The 24,561-nt window shown below is 50.3% G+C and overlaps 1 long non-coding RNA gene across 3 annotated transcripts; it reads right to left on the minus strand.

The window, feature by feature from the left end:
- Positions 1–3,574: 3,574 nt before the first annotated feature.
- On the minus strand, positions 3,575–13,580 carry LOC147379776 (uncharacterized). Of its 3 annotated transcripts, none has more exons than XR_015134182.1 (3): positions 12,890–13,576; positions 12,653–12,727; positions 3,575–6,357 (listed from the first exon to the last, which is right to left on the minus strand). It is a non-coding gene; the product is annotated as an uncharacterized LOC147379776 (long non-coding RNA). The 3 variants fall into 3 exon arrangements; XR_015134180.1 differs by lacking the exon at positions 3,575–6,357 and adding an exon at positions 12,239–12,446 and having other exon boundaries at positions 12,890–13,551; XR_015134179.1 differs by lacking the exon at positions 12,653–12,727 and having other exon boundaries at positions 12,890–13,580.
- Between the last annotated feature and the right edge of the window lie 10,981 nt (positions 13,581–24,561).

A 24,561-nucleotide genomic window follows, 5' to 3' on the forward strand; every position in this document is an offset into this window, starting at 1 on the left:
ATCCATGAGAACCTGAGATGACCTGAGGTTGTCAGAGAGATATAAAATGCAAGAAAAACATAAACAACTAACAGGCCGAATGCGGCAGATCCTAGAACCGAAGTGAGCAGTCCGGGCTTATATCACAGGCCTGGAGGGCGTGTGGTCCCTGATGGCCTGAGAATAGAACCGGCTGCCACCGGGATGGGAGTGGCCCGGACTTCCTGCCTTTTGGTTAGACAGACTGCCTTCCTGAATTACTAGGTCTAGGAAGTGGTGGTGACAGGGTGGGGGTGGGGTGGAGAAGTCACACGTGTCACGGACAACCCCCATTGCAGCCCTCTTCCTCGCTGCCACCTCACTTCCCCTCTTATAGACCAGTTACCTAATCTGCAGCACGCCCAGATGGTATCTGAGAGCTCTAACGGCTCTGAAATCACACAGTTCTAGAATTCAGACACAAGAGCAGCAGCTAAGAGACAGGCAAAAGCCCAGCCCCGAAAACCAGTGCTGGATGTCACAGGTGAGACACCGAGTGTGGGGTCGAGGACTCGAACAATAGCCAGGCCACGTGCCCTTACGTGCGCAGTCACTGTTCTTGCCCATGTGGGCATTGCTGGCACCGGTGGGAAGACACAGGTTACACAGGTTGGTCTACCGGGCATCTAATCCATAACCCTGGTCTCTCTCCATCACACAACACTAGACACTGGCTTACATGGGACTTATAAGCCTGGGCGCACCTAACCTTCATCCCTCCACCCCTCCTGATTCTGGTAGCACTGGGAGAAACACACCCCTGCCTCCCTTCTCTCCTGAGGAGGATTCACCTAATGGGGTAAGTTTGGAAGAAGAACCTGTGTCTGCACGGGGCAGCCTTCTGGCCTTGGCCAATATATCCAAAAGGTCATCATTTCTATATGTGCTCAAAAGCCCATCATTTTCTGTATGTGCCCTTTTCTATATAAAGCCCATCATTTCTATATGTACTCAAAAGCCACATGTGGCTGGTGGCTACTGCATTGGACAGCACAATCTTAGAGGCTAATCCACCGACCTCCTATGTCCCAGCTTGAAGACTTCTGGGGAGGAGAGGTCCCCACCTTTGGAATCACTCTTGTCACTTGGTGGTCACTTCTGGTTGCTAGAAACATCTTCACATCAAACTGAAACCTGCCTCCTTGTACTCTCCCGCTTCTCAATTCTAGTCTTGCCCACCCCCTCCCCCGACCACCTTGACTTGTTGGGAGCTCCTCCAATATTTAAAGACAGGAGAATACACTCTCCCAGTTCTCCAGAGCCTGACTCTTCTCAGGGTTAAATGGCCTGTGTTACCTCTGCTGTTCCTCACGTGACCCAGAGTCTTGGCCCTTTGTGGGTTCATCACCCGTTGGACCCTGGTCGGCCACTCAACTTGCCTTTGTCTCTCTGAGAGACAGTCAGAAGGGAACACGTGCCTCTAGAAGGATACTCAGGCTTGTTTCAAATACCTTCCTGCTGCCCCCACATCAGTACCCAACCCTGGCATTGTTTGCTGGAAGAGAGCTTCCCATTTATTTCTCATTTGAGAACACTAGATTTATAACGGTTGTGGACACCTGTTGTTTTTGACTACCCAGCATGCAGTCTTCCTAATTTAGAATCCCCAAATAGGTGAAAGCCATGGCCCCGTCTCCTTGATGGAGGCTGAAAGGGAACAGACTTCCACGCCCCACATCACCGGCTCATGCCTGAGCAGATGGTGCAAGGTCTGTTTCAGCTTTGATGCACTTGGTTCCTGCATTTTTCATACATTCTTTCTGATGATTGAGAGAAGTGGCTGAAGGTGCAGTGGAGAGAGTTCTAGAATATCAGACAAACTTCCCAGTACCAGTGCTGCTAAACAGTTCTCCAGAAGTAACTTCAAACCCACCTTAGGGCTCTGAATTCAGAACAATTCTCTAAAATAGAGACCAAGACTGAGACAGAAGACTTGTGCCTTTCCCTGCTGTCACTAGGGAATACCGTTCCCACCTTGGAGAGGAACCCCGAGACCCTGGATACAGGTGGTGGCAGGGACTTGGAGTCAGGACAATCTGGACCTCGTTCCAGCTCAAACCCTGATATTGAAGGACCCTGGGCAAATGGCTTTCCTACCCTGGATTTCAGGTTTTCCACATGGAAATCACTCAGTCCTTTCTTTTCCATTCTGATTCTCTATGACTTTGAACCCTGTAGGAGCTGTTACTTCCTTGAGATTTACTTACTGTTTTCCCCCTTTTTGCTGGCTTTGTATTAACACTTTACAAATTTGTGAATGGATAAAGAAAACATGATATATCCATGCCATGGAATATTATTCAGCCACAAAAAGGAATAAAGTACCGATACATCTACAATATGGGGCTTCCCTGGTGGCTTAGAGGTAAAGAACCTGCCTGCCAATGCAAGAGATGTAAGAGATGAGGGTTCGATCCCTGGGTCAGGAAGATCCCCTGGAGGAGGACATGGCAACACACTCCAGTATTCTTGCCTGGAGAATTCAATGGACAGAGGAGCCTGGTGGGCTACAGTCCATAAGGGTCTCAAAGAGTCAGACACAACTGAAGAGATGTGGCAAGCAGGCACACACATCTACAATATAGGTGAACCTTGAAAACTGTTAAGTGAAAAATCCTAGTCACCAAAGACTATAGATGGTATGCTTCTTTATATGAAATGTTCTGATAGGCAGATCTATCATGACATAAAGTGAAATACTGATTGCCTAGGGCTAGCAGGAAATGGGGAGTAATGGCCGAGAGGTATAGGATTTCTTTTAAAGATGATGAAAGTGTTCTGAAATTGACTTTGGTGATGGTTGCACAACTCTGAATATACAAAAAATATGCAATTGAAATCGGTGACTTATATAGGTGAATTGTATCTCAATAAAGCTGTGAGAAAAAAAAATCAGGCAACAAGCTTGAGAGAAATCTAATGTATTTTAAAGCTGTGCTCATGGCATTGGAGGATACCCTTGAAAATTAAATCCACTCATAACCCAACAATACTATGTTTGCTGTTTAACGTCTCTCCCTTGGTCAATTAATAAAATTAATTTAATTTAAATGTAACATCTTTAAAAGTGTCCTTTCTAAGAAGGTCTAATTAATAGTCTAATGGGATCAGGAAAAGGAGAGATGGTGCCTGACCAGTTCTCACACTTGATTCCAGAGAGTTCACTGGGAGTGGTTTCTCTTTTCTCTAGACTTTTTATTAGGTTCTCATGGAAACTGCCAATAGGTTCTCATGGAAGCATTACAGAACAGTGCCCATCATACTTTGATATGCACACCAGTCAGATGGGGATCTTAGATTCTAATTGAGCAGGTCTGGGGTGGGGCCTGAGAGTCTTCATTTCTAACAAGCTTCCCAGTGTTGTGGATGCTGCTGAACCATGGTCCACATGGTTGGACCTGGTCCAAGTTGCCAGGCTCCAGGAATGCATTATCCAATGTGGCTATGAACACTTGCAATGTTCTGATCTAAACCGAGATGTAGATGAGTGAAGGAGAGAATGCAAGTGATGTAAGATAGACACTAGATTTCAAAGATAAGCAACAAAACAAAAGAATGTGAAATAATTTTTATATTTGCTGCATGCTGGAAAAATAATATTTTGAACACATCTAATTAAATAAAATGAATTTTTAAATTGCAAGTCTTATTTGTGGGAGATACCTGTAGTCCCTTGCCTCCACCATTATTTATCTTCCCTTCTTCCTTAATAGACTTTCACCTGGTCACATGGTGGTCACCTGAAATTAAGACTACATTTCCCAGCTTCCCTTGCAGTTAGGTGGGACCACGTGACTAATCATTGCATGAAATGTAGGGAAAAGTCACGTGGCTTCCAAGATCCTTTCTTAAGAGATTACACAGGTGCGTTCTTTGCCTCCTTCTTCATTCCTTCCTCTAGACTGCTGCCTAGAATGCAAAGATATTGCCATGTCAGGCAATAAGGTCAAGGCCATGCCCAAGAGAACAACAAAATGTAAAGTCCACGATGGCAAAGATTTTTGTTGGTCCTTTTTTTCCCTTCCTCTATTTCTATAATGCCAGTGCCTAACTGGTGCTAAACAAATTTTGCTGACTAACTGACTGACTGATGAAATGAATGAATAAATCTGGATCTCTGATACTAGGGAGGTGACATCAACTGCAGACCACCCACCAAAACTTTTACATGAAAGAGAAACAAACTACCTTGCTTAAACACAAACCAAATCCTAATCAATACAATATTGAGAAGTCCTGTAACTGCTTTTACCACAGAAGGTTCACTTAAAATGCTAAGTTAAACCTCAGTAAATCTAATCACATTTTAAATGCATCATGATATTCATCTTTTCAATGTTGTAGATTATTTTACCATGTCTAAATCTATCCATTTGTTTAATAAGCTGAGGTTTCAATATTTCAAGTTTGTAAAACCCAGACATGCCTCTCGCAGTTCTTTCTTACTAACAGTTCAAAGCACTGTAGAAATTCCAACCAGCAATGTTTTTCCTAACAGTCCTAGGGTATAGGTGAGTTAGCATCCAAAAGGAGCATTTTATAAGATAGAGATGAACTGATTAAGAGAAATTTTTCCATGTCATTCTCCATCCATTACACTTCACTACTTCTAAACCAAAAACAAATTTTATATTAGAGAGGTTAGTAACAGCATATTTTAAGCAAAAACAACTGTTTTTCTCTTATTTTTAAGAAAAGATTTCTATTCATTTACCCAAGTTTTCTGCTTTGCTGATGTCTGAGAAGAATTATGCCTTTTTACATTGCTCTGTAAAAGAAAATACCTTTGTGCCTCTGGAAATGCCACTAGGCTACCTAACTCTGGGGTGCACACAGATGGGGCTCAAAGTCCCATCAACACCGTGTGAGGCACCGTGTCCTGGTTCCCTATTCTTAGGGGAGCAAGAGAGGCAAGAGGATTCCAATAAGCCCCGAGTGGGTAGCAGGTAAGACCAGGGATAGAGCTGGGGTGGAGCAGAGAGGTCCAGAGAGGACCAATATGGACCAGTCCTGGGTGTTTCCACTTGAGGCCATTTCCAAAGTTGAGGAGAGCTGCTATCACCCATCAGCAGAAAGTCAAGGAGAACGTCCATGTGATTTTTCACCCTTCCATTTCCTGTACCCTGGAGGCTCATCCTTCGTTCCAAGCTCGCCAGGCTTTGAAGTTGTAGGAGACCAAGAACCAGCTGCTGATCATGCTGTTAGCGCAAGTTCATGTGACTAACGCACAGTGAGGGCAAACAAACTGAAATGTCAGAGTCTGGAGCAGAGAAAGGTTTACTGCAGGGCGCCGCAAGACAGGTGGCTCACGCTGTAAAAACCCCTGAGCTCCCCACAGGGTTTCAGCACTGCATATTTAAAGGCCAAGTGAGGGAGAGTGGTCTCAAAATCAGTTTGTGCACGTGTCTGACGGGCTGATGATGAAGGAACACGGTGGGGTCACAAGGTTAACCTTATCCGTCCTTAGGCTCCAGGAAGCCTGGGGCTGTGTGCTCATGATAGTCAAGTAGTCAACATCTTCCATGCAGTGGGGGGTTTTCATATCTGGCACACAACTCAGGAAATGTGCATCAAATACTGTTATCTAGGTACTTCAGAGGGGAGCTAAAGCAGAGGATGTGGGGGAAGGCCACTCCGTTACAGCGTTGAATTCACGATTGGTCACAGTGACAGGTTCTTTTGTTGCTGGGAGGAGCCCTCTGTGACACCAGAGGAACTCTGGAAGAACAGCTTAGTCACATAGCACTCATATAGCACTGGCTGCATCATTATTCTACTGGATTGGAAGCCTCGTGTTTACTGTTAAGAGAGCTGATCCATAAGTCCAATGCCAGCACATTTCTTTTCTGGATGTACCAGGGACGCTTCTAGACAGAAGGCATTTGATATATAAGTTCCCTTTTAATTAACTCAGTTCAGTTCAGTCGCTCAGTCGTGTCTGACTCTTTGTGACCCCAAGAATCGCAGCACGCCAGGCCTCCCTGTCCATCACCAACTCCCGGAGTTCACTCAAACTCACGTCCATCGAGTCAGTGATGCCATCCAGCCATCTCATCCTCTGTCATCCCCTTCTCCTCCTGCCCCCAATCCTTCCCAGCATCAGAGTCTTTTCCAATGAGTCAACTCTTCACATGAGGTGGCCAAAGTATTGGAGTTTCAGCTTTAGCATCAGTCCTTCTAATGGACACCCAGGGCTGATCTCCTTCAGAATGGACTGGTTGGATCTCCTTGCAGTCCAAGGGACTCTCAAGAGTCTTCTCCAACACCACAGTTCAAAAGCATCAATTCTTCGGGGCTCAGCTTTCTTCACAGTCCAACTCTCACATCCATACATGACCACTGGAAAAAGAGGGAACTTATATATCAGACACTTTAATATACCATTGGCACAAATTTTCCCAGAGCTAAGTTCCAAACTAGAACTGAGTGAAGTACCTTTAAATACAGTGTTTAAAAACTCTAGGGCTACAGGATAGTATTTAATGCCTGATTTGTGACATTTTGGAGAGGATGGGAATCCTGGGGTATGAGAAGGTAAAAGTGCGTAACAACATAAAAATACAAAAGAGGCGAATGCATAGATTGAAGTTCATCTGTGAGGCTAGGACAAGTGGCATGGCAAGCAAAGGATGCTAAGGGATGAAGCTGGAAAGACGAACAGAGATCAATGGAGAACAGCTCTGGCTAAGAAACTGGACTTTGGTCTACTATGAATGGGGAGTCATTGGAGATTTTAGAAGCTGAGCGGGACAAGGTAAGTGTGTATTTTGAAGCATAAACATAACAGCATAGTGGTTGAATGCATAGAGTTGAGAGCCACTGGAAGCAGCTACCGCAACTGCATAGGTGTAAGACTGTGACAGGAGGGGTATCAGGAGGCGGGGAGGGTGGCTCTTTGGTGGCTGCTGGTCTTGGGATAGGAGGGAGCAAGCCTCATCTGCAGATGACCTGCAGATTTCTGACTTGGGATCTGGAGAGATGGAGACAGAAGAGCAGCTTGACTTCCTTGGCCATCCAGTGGTTAAGACTTTGCCTTTCAGTGCAGGGAGTGAGGATTCCATCCCACATGCAGCCAAAACATTAAAATATAAAACAGAAACAATACTGCAACAAATTCAACAAAGACTTTTAAAAAATAGAGCAGCTTAGGAAGTGGAGGATAAAGATGAGGAGGTCTGTTCTAGACAGTGAGTTTAGGATGCTTATGGGAGAGCCACATGGGAGGCCTCTGCAAAACTGTCTGGGTCTACATGACCCTACTTTTTCCATGCCAAGGGATATCTTTCTACTTATTCTCACAATGTCCTCTCATGTGTCAGAGGTGGGTGCTGAGGCCCATTTGGGCTTCCAGCGGTAACACCACCTCCTTCTTGGAGCAACTGTCACAATTTCTTCAGCACTTACTGTCTGTTCAACACTGGGTCCCCAGCTTTCCATGCTTTCTGTTTATCCCACAACAATGCTTTGAGGTGGTTATCATCCTATATCTCATATGGGCAACCTGAGACTGAGATAGAGTAGCTGACATGCCCAAGTTTTAACAGCTGGAAAGTCGCAGAATTGGTGTTGAAACCAGAGCCTTCAAATTCTTCCCAATGAAAGTGAAAGCGTTACTCAGTTGTGTCTGCTCTTTAAGACCCCATGGACTGTAGCTCACCAGGCTCCTCTGCCCATGGGATTTCCCAGTCAAGAATACTGGAGTGGTAGCCATTCCTTTCTCCAGGGGATCTTCCCAACCCAGGGATCGAACCTGCATTTCCTGCATTAGCAGGCAGATTCTTTACCATCTCAGCCACCAGGGAAGCCCTTCTTCCCAATGAACTTAGACTCAACAATATCATATTGCTTTCAGACGAGGATCTGAATGGAAACCTAACAAGTTCTATAATGGTTTCATTTGAAACTCATTCATGTATTCATTCACTGAATTAACACTGAATTCCTATTAAGCTCAAAGTATAAACATATAAACATAGTCAACACAACATGGGTGCAGAGAGTGGGGAGAGCGGTTGTGGTTGCATATGAACAAATGAGCCTTTGTCTTCAAGGAGCTCTAAAGCAGAGGTCAGCCAACTACAGTTTAGCTACCAAATCCAGCTCACTGCCTGTTTTTGTGAATAAAGTTTTATTGGAACATAGCCACCCTATTTGTTGACATGTCTATGTTGCTTCTGCATCAACAACTGTGATTAAGCAGCTGCAACAGAGACCAAACGGACCACAAACTTAAAGTATTTACTATCTAGCACTTTTTAGAAAAAAATTGCCTACCTCTGGTCTAGAATCAGAATTACAGAGGCATCAACTATAGATGAAATCTAGATTATTAAAACGGAGAAGGCAATGGCACCCCACTCCAGTACTCTTGCCTGGAAAATTCCATGGACGGAGGAGCCTAGTGGGCTGCAGTCCATGGGGTCGCTAAGAGTCGGATACGACTGAGCGACTTCACTTTCACTTTTCACTTTCATGCATTGGAGAAGGAAATGGCAACCCACTGCAGTGTTCTTGCCTGGAGAATCCCAGGGACAGGCGGGCCTGGTGGGCTGCCATCTACGGGGTCGCACAGAGTTGGACACGACTGAAGCGACTTAGCAGCAGCAGCAGCAGATTTTTTAAATGGCACAGGGACTTCCCTGGTGATTCAGTGGCTAAGACTTCACCTTCCAATGCAGGGGGCGAGGGTTTGGTCCCTGGTCAGGGAACTAAGATCCCACATGCCTCATGACCAAAAATAGTAATAATAATAATAATAATAATAATAATAATAAAGAAACATGAAACAGAAGTAATATTGTAACAAATTCAATAAAGACTTTAAAAATGGCCCACATCAAAAAATATTTTTAAAAAATTAAATAAAATGGCACAAATTAAAAGTTGTGGAGATGCCAAGGAGAGCAACTAAAGCCACAGACATGATTCACCCAGGAGGAGGTTTTGACAAAGCCATGGGCTATCAGGAACAGATTCCAGCCTGGAGCACCACCCAACCCACCGTGTGCCTGTGCTTGAAGGCACACAGTCCAGGGCAGGGTAGGAGATGCTCAGGCCCCTGGAAAGTAATCATCTAGGTCGCTTTCCAGAGCATCAGAAGTTATGGAGTGCTTCTGGCTCTGCCGTTGCTGGGCTGCCGGACCTTGAGCCGATCTACTTACCTCCTGGTCCTCAGATATCAGTTATCGCTTACTGGCCTATCAGGTTGTAAAACCCAAATGTGGGGGGGAAAGTCCCTGAGTGACTTGTGAAAAACTGAAGCACTCTGCAAATTCTGGGGGTCCTTGGGGTGGTTGTAGGCACACATAGACTGCCTTGAAGATCCTTACATGTAGCACTCAGAAGCAAAATTATCAGCCTTGAATGTGAAATTGCTTTTGTCCCCAGCTGAGCACACTCCATATTTTATTAATTCACTCAGAATGCAGCTTGCTATGTTACAAAAGAATTTTCCCCGAGAGGAGTCATTTTCAAGCTGGGAATGTGTGGACATCCCACCCCAAGAGATGATCCTGTGTTTTCTTGGAGGTGGAGGCAGCCCGGAGGTTGGAGCTGGTGTGAGTTGATGCTGGAGGTCTGAACCCAAGGGAACACGTTCTGTCTGGAACCATCACAAAAGTCTTTGCAGATCCTCAGCCAGCTGGCCCAAGTCTGCTAGACACTGTGTTCCCACTCCCTCACCCTTCCTCCAGGAAGCAACTCCTCTGGCCCAGCCTCCATGATGCTTTTCTGCTCACACCCTTGAACCCACATCCCCAGTCCGAGGTGGAGCCCGCGGAGCTGTCAGTGCCGCCCAGCCACAGCACCTGGCTCGCCTCCCTCCATGCTGGGCCAAAGCCTCAGACTCAGGAGAAACCAGACTTGCTCAGCTGGCCAGCACCGGGGCTTCCTGTCCAAGTGTATGCGGCTGGGCTTCCTGCTGACGGAAGGGCGGCTGCAGCAGCTCGCCTCTGACATCCCAAGCGGTGGCTCCCAGAGCACGCCCAGCTGGCACCCGGTTCAGGAGCCACGGCTGCACTCACACAGCTGTCAGACAGCATTCCCAGGGATCCAGGGGTCCGGCCTGGAGAGCTATAAAGGGGATTCCTTTGGGGAGAGAGGAAGTAGTGAATCAGCCCAGAAACGCTGGAGCTCAGGCTTGTCCTAGGCAGACAGCCAGAGCATGCCTCACACACAGCGCACCCTCCACACTGACCGACCCCCTTGCTTCACATGCGCCCCCCTCCTTGGCCACCTGCGCACTTCCGTCTGCGTCCCTCCGTGAGTCTCCACCACACAGCTTCCCTCTGCCCCAGGTGGCCTGGGAACCAGGCCCAAGCACCCAGGTGATAGCCCACCCTGCCTCTGACCTCATGCCCTTAAGGAATTTAACTTCACGGAGAATCAGCTCCCCCTTCACAAGTGGAAACTGGAGAGTGCGAATATTTTCTGAGTGTTCCATGTTTATTTTCCCACATTTTAAGGGCAGTGACATAGGAAATGGGGTTAGACTTATTCTCTCTAGTTCCAAAGATCAGAACAAGCATTCCGTGGAGGCAGAATTTGGTTTAAATAAGGGGAAATGAACCCACAAAATAGACCGTCTTCTAAAGTAGTAAGCATCCTGTATCCTGTGACTAGAGGTATTCAACAGACACTGTTTGCAGACTTTCAAGTGTTAGACTGTAAGCTCCATGAGCACTTCTGTCTCCATTCCTGCTGCAGGATCCAGCATCCAGCACACTGCCTGCCAGAGAGTAAGTGCTCCAAATATTTGTGGAAGAGAGGAAGGAAGAGGGAATGAGAAAAACAGGCAGGGAGAGAACTGGAAAGAGAGACGGAGAGAAAGCAGGAAGGAGGAAAAGTAGGAAGGATCATCTCCAAGAACTCTGGAGAACTGACTCTCCTTTAGGAGAGAGCTTGGACAAGCTGACTGCAATGATCTTTTTGACTCTGAGATTATAAAATGAGGGTTTTAGGCGCCCACTCCACGGGGACTCATCAAATCCACAAGCAGACTAAGCAACTCTCCTGTGATGGTGTGTGTCCCAGGTACAGGCTTTTCTACCCAAGCCCGCTGTAGTCTACAAACCCCCACACATACATGTTGTCCTGCATTTCTGCAGCACCCTGTAAAATGTACAGTCCCCATCTGAAAGACACAGATCCTGAGGTTCAAAGATGGTAAGCGACTTGTCTGAGCTGAGACTTAGCCTCAGGTATCCTGTTCCTGAGGCCAGTGCCTCTTCCTAATAGGCACGTTCGTCTGTCTCACGGCCTGCCATGGAGCTTTCTGCCCCAGAGACTGCTATTATGACCTAACATGAAAACTGGTGCTCTATGAAAAGCACGGAGGTACCCCTATCCTTTGAAAAAGGTAAGGAGACAGATCTACCTCACACACACACACACACACACAAATCCTCCTTTTCCCTGGCTCACTCCCAGTAGGGATAACACTTGGGCATCACCACTAACTGCAGTAACCATCACTGGATCTGGGACTACTTCCAGAGGCAAGTTTACTCTCCAGGGCTGACGCTCCTGATTACTGCTTGGAAAGATGTGTTCTTTTCCGAAGGTCTGACAAGCTGGAGGTAAGGAGATCATTTGCCCGTCTGCCCTCCCCTCCACACTTCCTCTGCCCTCCCTCACGGGGGACTGACCCCTGCAGGCTGCATTTGCTCAAGTCCCAACCAATCAGGAGACTACGAGGAAGAGGAAGGTAAAAACCAGAGCTTTCTCCCCACACCCTCTCCCTCTATCTGGCAGATCACCTCTGGGGTCCCCATTCCTGCCAGGGAACCTCCGCCAGGACTCTGGCTCTCCCTGGGTTCTGGAAACACTCTCTCTGCTCCAGACTTCCACCAGGCATGGTGTCGTTTTTTTCCCGTGGCTGCTACTCTCAAGGCCAGCTTTCACCCACATCTGCCCTTTCATCTCTTCCAATGCCTTTATAACTGGTTTCCCTCGGCTGAGGTTTCTGGAATAGGTTATGTTTTCTGCCTGGACTCTGATTCCACGTCAGTGTGGATTGGATAAGACCCAGCCGGAGAGGCTTGAACTGTTGGAAGTATGGAACAGTACTATCCTGACCACTTCAAGGAGAGTTGAAGACAGGCAGGCCAGGAGGCAGGGAATGAGGAAGCAAGCCAAGTGCACCTTGAGGGGACGAGAGGACCTGGAGTCAGCCTACCTGGCCCACCACAGGCCCCTTCCTCTTTCACAAGACCCGACTCACCCAGCATCCTTCACTGCAGGACACAGTCATCACATCTCACACACCTGGGCCAGACAGCGAGACCCAGCCTCTCAGAGTTCTGTGCAAGCCAAGCTTCTAGGTCCAGAAGCCTCCAGGCTACCTCCATCCAGGCAGACAGAAGGGCTCCCTCAGCGGCATCAGCAAAGAAAGCAGGTGTCTTTCCTCCCCTCTGCCAGACTCCCGACATCTGGGACTCCAAGAGAAGACAGTCACAGCCTCTTCCTTTAGCTCCCCCCACCCCACTCCCAAAGCCCTTCACTCGCTAAGGCGAGGTCTAATGGGGACTTTTAATAGCCTTGCCTGGGCAGAGACCCACGGGGAGGCTGTGTTCTCTGAAAATATTATTCATGAGCACAGATACCGCATGTAGAAAGGAGGAAAGCTGGGTCTTACCTTTAGATGTATGTGGACCAACTGTATGCTTGTCGCTGAGATACGTACTTTTGCCCAGTCTGTCATTTCATCAGACTATAATGGAGAGAATCAGACCCCCGAAAATGTGTCAAGCTCTATTCAATGCTTCTTTATTGGGTACCTGTCAGGTCTAGGTATTCCGCAAGGGTGTATGAACTTCGGTTCCTGCCTTCTAGGAAAATTAAGAAGCTGCGGTCTGAAATCAGCCAGACCTACCTGGTTTTGAATCCGGACTCCAGTAGTTAGTATTTCTGTGACCTTGAGCAAGTAACCCTTGCCCTTGAGCTTCAGTTTCCTCATCTATGAAAAGGGCACAATGATAATGTCATTGTATCTCCCTGAGCTGGTGAAGGATCCATGTAGGGAGCAAACTGAGCAAGTGCCCAGCACATGATAAACACTCTTCAACAAGTGGCAACTTTTTAAAAATTAATAAATCCAGGATATGTGCACCGCCCAATGCCAGCATCTGGGGATGAAAAGCATTTCTGAAGGCCGCCCAGCTACTTCTGTTAACACTGGGAGGACATCACACAGCCTTCTGACTCTAGAGTAGGATAAAACACAGCTCTTCCTTTCTCAACGGGACCTCAGAGGCGTCCCACACGCCCTCCGTCCTGGCAGGCCCTGCTGCCTCCCCTCTGAGTTGCCGGACGTCCGTTGAGGTCCTGGGTTTGGAGAGTTTCCGGGACTGGCGGGGTCACACTGCAGCTGGGCGGTGCCTGCCTGGCAGCCCCACCCTTCCTGGCGGCCAGGCTTCCCCCTCTCCCCGCTCCCCGACCCCCACCGCCCCGGGTATCTGAAACCCTGCCAATGCTAGGGCGGGGTGGGGAGCGGGCAGAGGGAGGCGGAAGGTCCTGCTCTGATGGACGTTTGCCCTAAGGGAAGCCTGCGGCGATGGTCGGGGCGGGAGGAGGGGGGGAGCAGGGCGGACTCTGCTCCCCTCCACCCTCTCATCCAGCCACACAGACAATCCATCCTCTGGAAGTGTCAAGTGCTCCTCCTAGTGGGGAAGGAATGATGTGAGCGCCCATTCAACTGCCCCTCCCCCTCCCCATCCCTGTCCCAAAAGGTGGGGCTCCTTCACCAGGTCTATCCGATGACCGCAATATCAGTCCCAATCTACAGCACCTCACAGTTGAAAAAGCTTCACATCCAATTGCCACCGCTTGGTGATTTTTCAGGTGACACATTTTTAACAACCCATTTCACAGATGAGAACATTGAGTCAGGCTCAGTCTGTCTTTGGCAGAGCTGAGACTAGAAATCAGGTCTTTTCATTCTCCCTTTCATGGGCCTTGGTCAGTGCAGAAGCCTCAAAGAGGGAGACATGCCACCTCCTTGCCCACTGCCCACCCCTCTCCACCCCCATCCCTCACACAAACATCGCACCATCTTGAAAATAGAGCGTTCTTTTCCCTGCCCCTCAATCATAAGAACTTCCATGTCTACAGGTAACTTGATTAAACCCCCAACCCCCGCTCCCACTTTCCTGCAAGATCATCCTGTGTTTTTAAACTCGCACATCTCAGAGTCAGCCCTCCCTTTCATCAGCAGGCCTACCCCACTGTTCCCAGCAGAAAAACGCCCTCTGCTCACTGTGGTTAGATCTAGGGCACAGAAAGTCCCCTCTGGATGACCAATCACAAGCTGTGCTAAGCCCATCGCTCAAAGACTGAGGGGTGGGGGTGGCAGGGAGTCATTCCAGCGCCATCGACCCCATGCCCCTGCCCTTGCAGAGACAGGCTGGAGAGGGGCCACTCACTCATCAAGGAGGGGGAGGCGACCCCTGCCCTGTCTCCTTCCCTGAAAACAAAGTCCTTCCTCTGAGTTCTCCAGAGGCTGGCCCGCTGCTCTGAATGCAACAGCAACCAGCCCTCGAAATCCCCAGGCCCCAGAGGTCTGGATTGGAGACTCAGCTTCCACTGACACCTCGCCTGCAGAGCAGAGCTGGAGAGGTGAGCCCAGGGTCCCACAAGGAGGGTCTCTCAGGTTCTGGGAGCCTATTCTCCTCCCTGGGTTCCAGTAGCAGGGGCGGCTCACTGTTCATCACCGCCATGGGACAGAGCTGGGCCTGGGCTCAAGGACAGGCCAGGCAGACAACGAACTGAACTGTATTTTCTGGGAAAGCAGCCAGTCGTCATGCCCTCAGGCTTCCGGGCATCTAGGAGAGTGGCAGAGCAGGCCCCCACCACCACCCTCGGTCGGCTCACCCCAGGCCCTGGCAGGGCACAGCCGGGCCCTGGTCTCTGACCCAGAACATTGCAGCCTGGGGACCACAGCACCCAGCCCTTACCCTAGACCACTGCCTAGTGAACTAAAGGGGGCTTCATGGAGCGGAGAAGGGGTACAACCTGAGGCCTCCTCCCACCCCCACCCCATGCCCAAGTCTCTGGATGTCTGCTTGTGACATCCTAGCCTAGCTCTCCTGCTAGGCTGAGCTGCTTGAGAGCAGGGAGACGCATTTAATCTGGTCTCTCTTCCTGGGCAGTGCTGCTATCTCCCTGTGGGATGACCACATCGTGTCACCCCCTGGATTTCAGTGTCCTGGCTGCACTAGGGTGGGAAGCCCCGCTGTGCCCAGCTCCAGGTGGCTGGAGCCTTAGAGAGTAAGCCTGAGGCACATGCTCAGATGAGGGTTTCTTGTTGTCACTAACATCTTATTGATCTGGTTTAGAACTTGCATTTCCCACACGAAGGGAGATGAAGAACGGGGAGAGTATGAGCAGCTGGTCGGCATACCCAGGCCTTCCTCAACCATCAGCTCCGAGACCCATGGAATGCTCTTTCCAGGGCCCCACGTGCTGGCAGAGTAGACACTCGCAGCCTGAGGACAGGAGAGTGGGACCCCAGTGGATCTCCAGCATGTGACCGGAGGGGACCTGGAGCCAACCCCTCTTCCTCTTTCTCTGTAGAGGGGCCCACCTGCCTCTTAGAGATTGTGGGGACTCTCCCAGGCCCTCTCTGGAACCCACATTTCCAGGGAATCAAATGGGGCTCAGATAGATGGTGGTGGAATCAGAACCAGATGGGAGGAGAAACAGCTGAAGAGACTCAGGCAGTTCAACCCAGATCCCCAGATGGAGAGAACTGTCTTCCTCAGCACAGTCCTGGAGAGGGACTTGCAACTCATCTGACCCCCAAAGGGTTGTAGGGGAATGTGGGTATTTAGAGGACAGACTCCGACTATTCCAAGAGAGCTTTCTACAAGCTGAGCAAACCCACAAAGAATAGCTGAGTCCATGGCCTGGAGGTGTTCTAAAATGCTCAGACTGGACACATTTGGTGGGAGGAGGTGATTCTTTAAAGGGAATCACGAGCTAAGGACCTTCAGGATCCTCCTCACTTCCCGGGGATCCCCCTCACTTCCTGGGGATTCTGGGATTCTCTGGGCGCCAATGCATGCAAGCCTCTCCCTGGTATGAATCAGCTGGCCCTGCCGCAGAGGGTTATTCAGAACAGAAGTGCTTGGCCAGCGCGTGCTGCCGGCCCGCCCAAAGCGCTCCACATATTGTACACATTATGTGCACGCAGGAGGGGCCCGGCGTCTGTGGGGACAGGCCGTTTAACGGGTTATAAACGGTCCTGTTCCCAAGCATCCTTCTGTTGACACAAAAAAGTATATCTCTCTCCCCTCGCTGTGTAAATAGAGCTCACAGAGGCGCCTCAAGTCACTGCCCTGAAGCACGTGGCCATCCCAGTGCCAGGAAAAACAAATCCGTGCATGAAAATAACCTTCCCTGAAACCTGGTGAGCCAACTGTTCAGGGCTGGGTGGTCCCTGGTTGCCACGCAAGAGTTTGGTGCATGGCCTTCACTCACCAAAATCTACACTCCAGTCACGCTGAGTCAGGAGGGAGGTGCTGGGCCGTGGCCAGTTGCTCGGGAGGCTGGAGCCCCCTGTGGCTGCCAGGGAGCTTCCTATCTATCCAGCCGCCCCATCAGCCTAGAACCCAGGCGGGCAACTGGGCAACTGTAGACCAGCTGCTGGCTTGAGGAAAGGCAGCAGGCAAGAGTCACCTCCGTGGAGGAGCGGTTTTCATCTTAAAAGGGGGCCCTGCCCAGACCCCCAGGAATGTGCAACTGGAAGGGTGCTGGTTCCTTCTGGCAAACTGGTATTGATGGAGCAGAGGACGTGTCTCTGGTTTCCATCTGCTGCACAGCAGAGATGCATGGCAATGGCCTGCCTTTTCAGGGTTGGGATGGCCAGACGTCCCCCAGACTTGTGAAGCCGAGCACCAAGGAGAAACTGAGAGCGCCTGCCCCATATCTGTCCCAGGGGAAGTCGGTGGTGGAGCCTAACCTAGAATCCATTTCCTGAGTCCATTCTCTCTTCACCAAGCCCTGTTTTCTGTGAATCACTGAATTAAGGATACCATCTGCCATCTGCCACCTCTGGGACCCACTCATCTCCTGTGGTCCTCTTCCTCCTTTCCTCTCTCTTCAGATCTTGGAAGCAGCAGGCCTGCTCTGAACACACACTGGCTGTGCTCTGAACACACACTGGCTGTGCCCTAGGCCTGGAATGCCCTTCCCCAGCTTCTGTGGCTGGCCTCAGCTCAAATGTTGCCTCCTCCAAGAAGCCTTCCCTGATCTGCCCAGAGTTAATATCTGCAGAGAACACTCTGATATTTTCTTGTTTTCTCATACATGTGTGTATGTGTTTTATCTGTCCCATCCCAGTAAAATTTAAATATCAGAAGAGTAGGAACTAGGCGGTGCTTGACAAATACAGTTCAATGACCAACATAATTTCATTTTAATTGCTGAAAGCCCAGAGTGGGGGGAGATATTGAATACTTCTGGAAACATCATTAAACTATAATTCTGAATAATGCGGGAGTTTCATTCAGGTGGCTCACAAGTTCCCTGCAACCTGAGGTAGCATCTCCAATATAACTGAGACACCTCCTGCTCACAGACTCTGGTGCCATCCAGAAAGAAGGATTCAACACTTTCCTGGTGCCTTAAGGAGAAAATGGGATTTTCTGAGAATAGCCTTCCTCTGTTTTCCTTCTCACTTGCAGAAGGAAAGCTCAGGGGATGGGGTTGACAGCCCCCATCATCCCCCTACTCCCATAATTGATTCCCCCTCCTCTCCCTCTCCCTCTCCCATCCTGAGTATTTGTCATTCTCTACTTGTGGCTAATTGCTTTTCATCTTTGAAAACCAAAAATGGTTGGTAACCAAGACAGACTGGGAGTTCTTCTTTTTACAGGTAGGACAGGTTTCAAAATAAAAACACTGTTGATCACTTCCCCAGTAACAGCATCACTGAAATTCAATTGGCCAAGCATTTGTGGGCAGTCTATGAGGCCAGTACTGCCCCAGTCATCCTGGTGATGCAGACAGGTCTTGCCTCGGAGGAGCTCTCAGGCCAGTAAGAAAGATGATTTTTGACTTGACAAATGTTTTCTTAAGCACTTACTAAAGGCTAGATCGGCGGCCCACAGTAAACAAAGAATAGGCCTGCCCTTGAACAGTTCATCGGGGTTTCCCTGGTGGCTCAGCTGGTAAAGAATCTGTCTGCAATGCAGGAGACCCCAGTTTGATTCCTGGGTTGGGAAGATCCACTGGAGAAGGGATAGGCTACCCATTCCACTATTCTTGGGCTTCCCGGGTGGCTCACCTGGTAAAGAATCTGCCCGTAATGTGAGAGACCTAGGTTTGATTCCTAGGTTATGAAGATTCCCCTAGAGAAGGGAACAGCTACCCACTCCAGTACTCTGGCCTGGAGAATTCCATGGACTGTATAGTCCATGGGGTCACAAAGAGTTGGACACAACCGAGCGACTTCCCCTTCACTGAGCAGTTCATCATCACGAGAAGGTGAGAGTCCTGAATATTTCTGTACTCTGTTTGAGGTTCTGTGGAGGAGAAGAGCAGGTGAGAGGAAAGCAGGCAGGTGCCGAGGGAGCACACCCAGAAGTTCAGTAAGTGTCAGAGGGAGGTGGGAGTGTGCTAGGTCAAGATGGGGCTGGGGACGGGGCTGGCTAGCAGAAAGGGCTTTGGGCAGAGGGACGGCAGGTGCAGAGGCAGCCTGTGCTTGCTGGGTCCAAGGACTGAAAGAGGCTCCCGTGGCTGGAGGAGGGAAAGAGGTGGGCTTGCAGAGGCAGGCAGGGAAAGCCCAGAGGGCAGGTTTTCAGAATGGTGAGTGGTCTGTGGCAACAAAAGATAAAGCAAGTGAAAGAGTGCAGTGAAAGAGTTTAGAGTTTATCATGTAAGCAATGGGGAGCCCAGACGGAAGTGTGGCGATAGCAGCGGGGAGAGCAATCTGGAGGCTGTGGCCTGGGTGAGAAACAAATGAGAAGGGAGGGAGTGGGAGGGTGGACAACTACGTGAGAGTCACATGGTCTTCCACTCGCCACCACCTCAAGGAGCCCCACATCAAATACCCTCTCACACGCCATCCACAGATCCTCTCCTCCATCCCACTCACCCAGCCTCGCTGCTCCCCACTGGAGATGGCGTCAGAAAACAAGAGAAGGTGCAGAATTGGATATGTGGAGACAAACGGGTCTGAGATGTCAGAACAGCTCATCCTGAAAGCTGACCACCTTGAGGTCCCTTCCTGACCCAAAAACTTCCCGCCACGCATGCGCTTGGATGATCACTTTATTGACATTTCCAGCAACTGGGAATCAAGTGGGAGAACAAGAGCCTCTTCAGGAAGGTCCAACCTGATTTTTATACCAGGGGAGGTGGGGACCTTCGCACACCAGGAGACACAGTCGATCATCAAACACTTTTCCTTTTTGAGAAAGTGCACCCCTACTCCAGTCAGCCGGTTTACAACCCTTTGGGGCACTGTTGCATTGGGCACCTGGATTTGTTTGGTTTGGTATGAGGCAGCAGGGGTCAGGGAGGAGGGCAGAGGGCTGGGCAGCCTCAGAGTCTGGGTTCCTGACCAGGCTCTGCTATTGCATGGGTTTCTCCCCTCTCTTGGAGAAGGAACTGGCAACCCACTCCAGTATTCTTGCCTGGAGAATCCCACGGACAGAGGAGCCTGACAGGCTGCAGTCCATAGGGTCGCACAGAGTCAGGCACGACTGAAGCGACTTAGCACAGCACACTCCCCTCTCTGGGCCTCAGTTTCCCAATCTGCAAAATAGGGGATCGTAACGGCTGACAGTGAGGTGCCTGTGGGCTCTGATCTCTCCTCCCTAGGTGTGTGTGTCCTGGTCACCTGGTTACCCCACCAGGACAGGGGAATGTGTTCCACCTCTTCCCTGGAGCCAGGCCTTCCCATCAACTCCATCTGTTTTTTAACACTGTACTCAAAAGGAGCCAACGCCAGAATGGCCACCAGCCAGCAGGTAGCTCACTCCCAAGGTGGCAGGGGCATCTGAAAGCCTCTTCCCAGTCAGCCTCCCCATCCATCAGCACTCTGAGTTGGGCCTAGGTAAGGTTTCAGTGGCTGCCAGTGACAGCCACCCACCCAAAAGCTCTCTGGTCTATTCTACACCCCCATCCTTTTCTAACTGGGCCTTGGATGGATTTCAGGTTTCAGGCATGCTCACTGCCAAGGCCTCCACCCAGCCTGCAACCTGAGGAAGGTGCCACAGGCCTGGGCCAGGGAGCTCAGCATCCTCAACCACAGGCAGCCTGGGGAGCACCGCCCAGCCTGGATAGGCCCACAGGGAGGGGAGAGAGAGCAGGTAGAGGCCTCCTCCAGGGCTTCGCCTGCTCCTAAGGCAGCAGCTGAACCTGGGCTGGAAGGGAGCTGAGTAGAGCAGGAAACTGGTGGGGAAATAAGTCCCAGGTCAGAGAAATATGGAAGGTGAAGGTGAAGGAAGTCGAGCCAGCTCCACAGCAGGACAGGAATGGGAGGCAAGAGAAGGATGACCTCCTGCCTTCACACAGAAGGAGAAGCCAGGCCTGGGAAGGCAGGCAGGGCGCTGAGCCCCTGAGGAAGCACTGGCCCCCAGCCCAGGGGGTTGGCTGAAGCTCTTCTTGGCTCAAGCAAACTCCCTTGGAGACCAGTCTCTGTTCCTCACGTCTTCTCTTTGTCTAACAATGGAGTTGGAGCTATTGGCTCGAATCCTTTTTTTTCTTTGTAAGCTTGTTCCCTCCCTTTTTTCTGCTGTTTAAAAAGAAAAAAGTTTTGAACCAAGACATAGTGCAAACGCTTTTATTTCTTAAAATTTCTTTAAGGAAACGGTAGTGCTCACAGTAAAACGGAGGTGAGCCCAGCACTTCTGTGTATATAAAATCCTCACATGGATGTCTGCTACAGCCCAGAGCTGCAGATGAGCCAGGAGTTACCCTCCCCATGCCTAGGAGGATAAGGGGCTGTCCCAGGTCAGAGACTGGTCAGGTAAGGGCCCAGGGACCCAGATTCTGCCGGAGGAGACCCTGGGGCACGCTCCCTTGTGGTCCCTCTAGGCCACAACCACACTCAAACGGAAGGAAGCCCAGCTACCCACAAGACAAACTTCCCTCTAACTTTTTCCCCTGGGCAATCTCACTTACCCAACCAGTCCATCCTAAAGGAAATCAGTCCTGAATATTTATTGGAAGGACTGATGCTGAAGCTGAAACTCCAATACTTTGGCCCCCTGATGTGAAAAACTGACTCCTTGGAAAAGACGTTGATGCCGGGAAAGATAGAAGGCAGGAGGAGAAGGGGATGACAGAGGATGAGATGGTTGGATGGCATCACCAACTCAATGGACATGAGTTTGAGCAAGGTCCGGGAGTTGGTGATGGACAGGCTGCAGTCCATGGGGTCACAGTCAGACATGACTGAGAGACTGAACTGAACTGAAATGAACCTCACTTAGGGACTTCCAAGGTGACTCAGCGATAGAGAATCCACCCACCGATGCAGGAGGTGTAAGAGACATGAGTGTGATACCTGGGTCAGGAATATCCCCTGGAAGAGGGCACAGCAGCCCACTCGAGGATTCTTGCCTGAAGAATCCCATGGACAGAGGAGCCTGTAAGGCCATAGTCCATAGAGTCACACAGAGTCAGACACGACTGAAGTGACTAGGCACACACGCACACAGCCTCACTTAACGACAACCGTGGAGGGCACATGGATATAATCAGAGCCGTGGAACTGTCTCACTGGTCCCCACAGGGACAAATCTTATCTCCCTCCCTGATCAAGAAGGAAGGTAGTGATGGCCTCTACATTTCTTGTGCTCTGGCATCTGCCAACATGATCTGATTTTCAATAAAACAGCAACCTTGCAGACTGGCTAGTAATACCCAGTAATTACTGGCTAGTAATTACCCCTCTTATCAGTAAGGAAAGTGAAGAGCGCCAAGGCAACACACTAGAAGGTGTGCAGCCAGGATTCAAACTCAGGTCTTTCTTGACTCTGAAGCCCACACTCCTCTACTCCTGCGGCGCTGCCACGTCCTAAAAGCAGAGTGGGGAGTCACAGGGCATGCAGTGAGTGTGCGTCGGTGGCTCAAGGTGGTTCTGAACAATTCCTTCTGGGGACTCTCAGGCACAGCCCATGCCCACGATAGGGACTGGACTCGGTGTGTGAGCTCTGAGGTCCTTCTCAAAGTTTAACAGCTCTGGAACAAACAAGAAAAATAGATTCTATCCAACTCTCAAACTCATTCATTGAGTCCCTTCCACATGCCTCATACAGAGTGAGATGCCAGGGAGGGCTTACGCCATACTTGTCCATGTCCTCACTGGGCTTCTAACAGGAAGTGAATGGACCATGAGCATGATCCATGATCCATGACAGGGTCTCCTCTTCTGACCTCGGGTTGCTGTAGGTGAAAACAGGACATGGAAAGATGGAGGGTCTACAGCCACCACAACTCAGAGGGTTGGAGTCCTCGGCGTCCTCAGCAAACTCTTCTCCACAGGCAAGGGCAGGGGCTCCTGTCCCCCATTCTCCTGCCTGGTCGAGGAGCCCCTGCCGGAGAGGCCCCTTTAAAGTATAACAGACTGTGGTTCCCTTGCAGCCTCCTGTGCGCTGGACCATGGGCCTGACCGTACAGGGACATATACTCCAGGAGCTCAGCTGGGGGTTCCATGGTCTCATCTCTGAGGCCTGGTGGGGGCTGGGGGCAGAGCTGGGGAGCTTGCATGTTGAGGCCTCTGAGTAACTTCAATTCCACACTCAGTGGAACCTACTGCTGTCATTCATTGTGCTGGGCTGGGAGAGAATGACTTATCATGTTGAAGTCCAGCCTTCAAGGGGCTTCCTGGGCCACTGGGGCAGCCAGAATGGCTCTAGTCTAAGAAGTTAAGGGGGCAAGAGAAGGGTGGACTAAGTGCTGTAGGGGTTCTGGTGGGAGGAGCCCCAGGGAAGGCCACGTGGAGGAGATGACACTGCATAGGGGCTTAGAGGATGGTAGGGTCTTGACATGTGGAGCCAGAAGGGAAAGGGCAGAGATGATTCCATAGAAAGAACAGAGCAAAGTATGAACCCAGCCCTGGTCCAGCACACTCCAGCTGGGGACTCGCTTAGCTTCTCCGAGGGTCAGAAGAGGCCGTTCTCTGATCTCGGGAAATAGCAGCCCGTGCACACTCCCCACTGGACACTCACCATCCGGCTCCTCTTCCTGTCTCCCCAGCCACTCCCCCCTCGAACATACCCTTTGGAAACTGAACACTCACAGAATAGAAACAAAACATAGAACATAAATGCTGGGATGACACTTGGCTGTCAATCAGTGTATCCTGACATTCTGCAAATATGTCTGAGGCCCAGCCAGAGTGCATGATTTGTCCAGGGTGACAGAGCCAGGACAAGAACGCTCATGTCAGTCATGACCCTGATCACACACTTGTAACAATCACATCTTCGGATCATCTTCTTTTGGAGCAAGATCAATCTTTTCTGTCCCATCCCCCACCCTGGCTTTCAGAGTCAGATCCAGCCCTCACTGTTCTCTACCATTTGTGGTTGCTCCTTGCATCCACCCTGTTCTGGGGTCTATAGCTGCCCTCTGTAAAAGTCAGGAATTATGGGATTAGTCCCCAGCTGTGGACATGTGCTTGTGCTTAGTCGCTCAGTCATGTCCGACTCTTTGCAATCCCATGGACTGTAGACCACCAGGCACCTCTGTCTATGGGGATTCTCCAGGCAAGAATACTGGAGTGGGTTGCCATGCCCTCCACCAGGGGATCTTCCCAACCCAGGGATCGAACCGACGTTTCCTGCATTGCAGGCAGATTCTTTACCATCTGAGCCACCAGTGAAGCCCAAGAGTACTGGAGTGGGTAGCCATTCCCTTCTCCAGGGGATTTTCCTGGCCCAGATATCGAACCAAGGTCTCCTGCATTACAGACAGATTCTTTACCAGCTGAGCTACCAGGGAAAACCGAAATCAGTATCAAATTAATGGAACAGTTTCAGATCCAGACCAAAGGCCCTAAGTCTGAGGAGTCTGTGGCCTGACTCCCTCATGGGGCTCTGTCTGTCCTCACAGGTGAGGGCTTCTCAAGGGCAGCCGAGGAGTCTGGGCAACTGGCGAGAGGGAAGTGAGCATGTGACAGAGGACACAGGGCTGGCTTCTGTGTGAACAATGACTGCTCCCTTGACTGACATCTCACAAGACCCGAAATGTCATCACAGGGAAGACAGAGATGGCAAGAGGGTGGCAGGTGACATAGATGACACCTAGCGTGTTATTTCCAGGCTGTGGCTGAGACTGTCTGTCACGTGGGGGAGAGCAGCTGTTAGGACTGGGGGTTTCTGCCTGGGCCCCTGTCAAACTTCTGGTCGTCTCTGCAGGCTGTGTTTAGATTCTGATCACATCTCCCACTGTGCAGCCACCGGTGCACAGAGCTGGTAGGGCTCTTTCTCAGTGGGCAGGGGGTTAGGAGGAACGTCTGGGGAGAATTCAGACAAGCCTGGCCTCAAAGCAGAGCTACAAAGCCAGGAGCTGACTGCTGCTCTGTGGCCCCAG

This window comes from Bos grunniens, chromosome 1, assembly GCF_055505025.1.
Source record: "Bos grunniens cultivar Pamir isolate PY7600 chromosome 1, Bosgru_T2T1.0, whole genome shotgun sequence".
Lineage (NCBI taxonomy): Eukaryota > Metazoa > Chordata > Mammalia > Artiodactyla > Bovidae > Bos > Bos grunniens.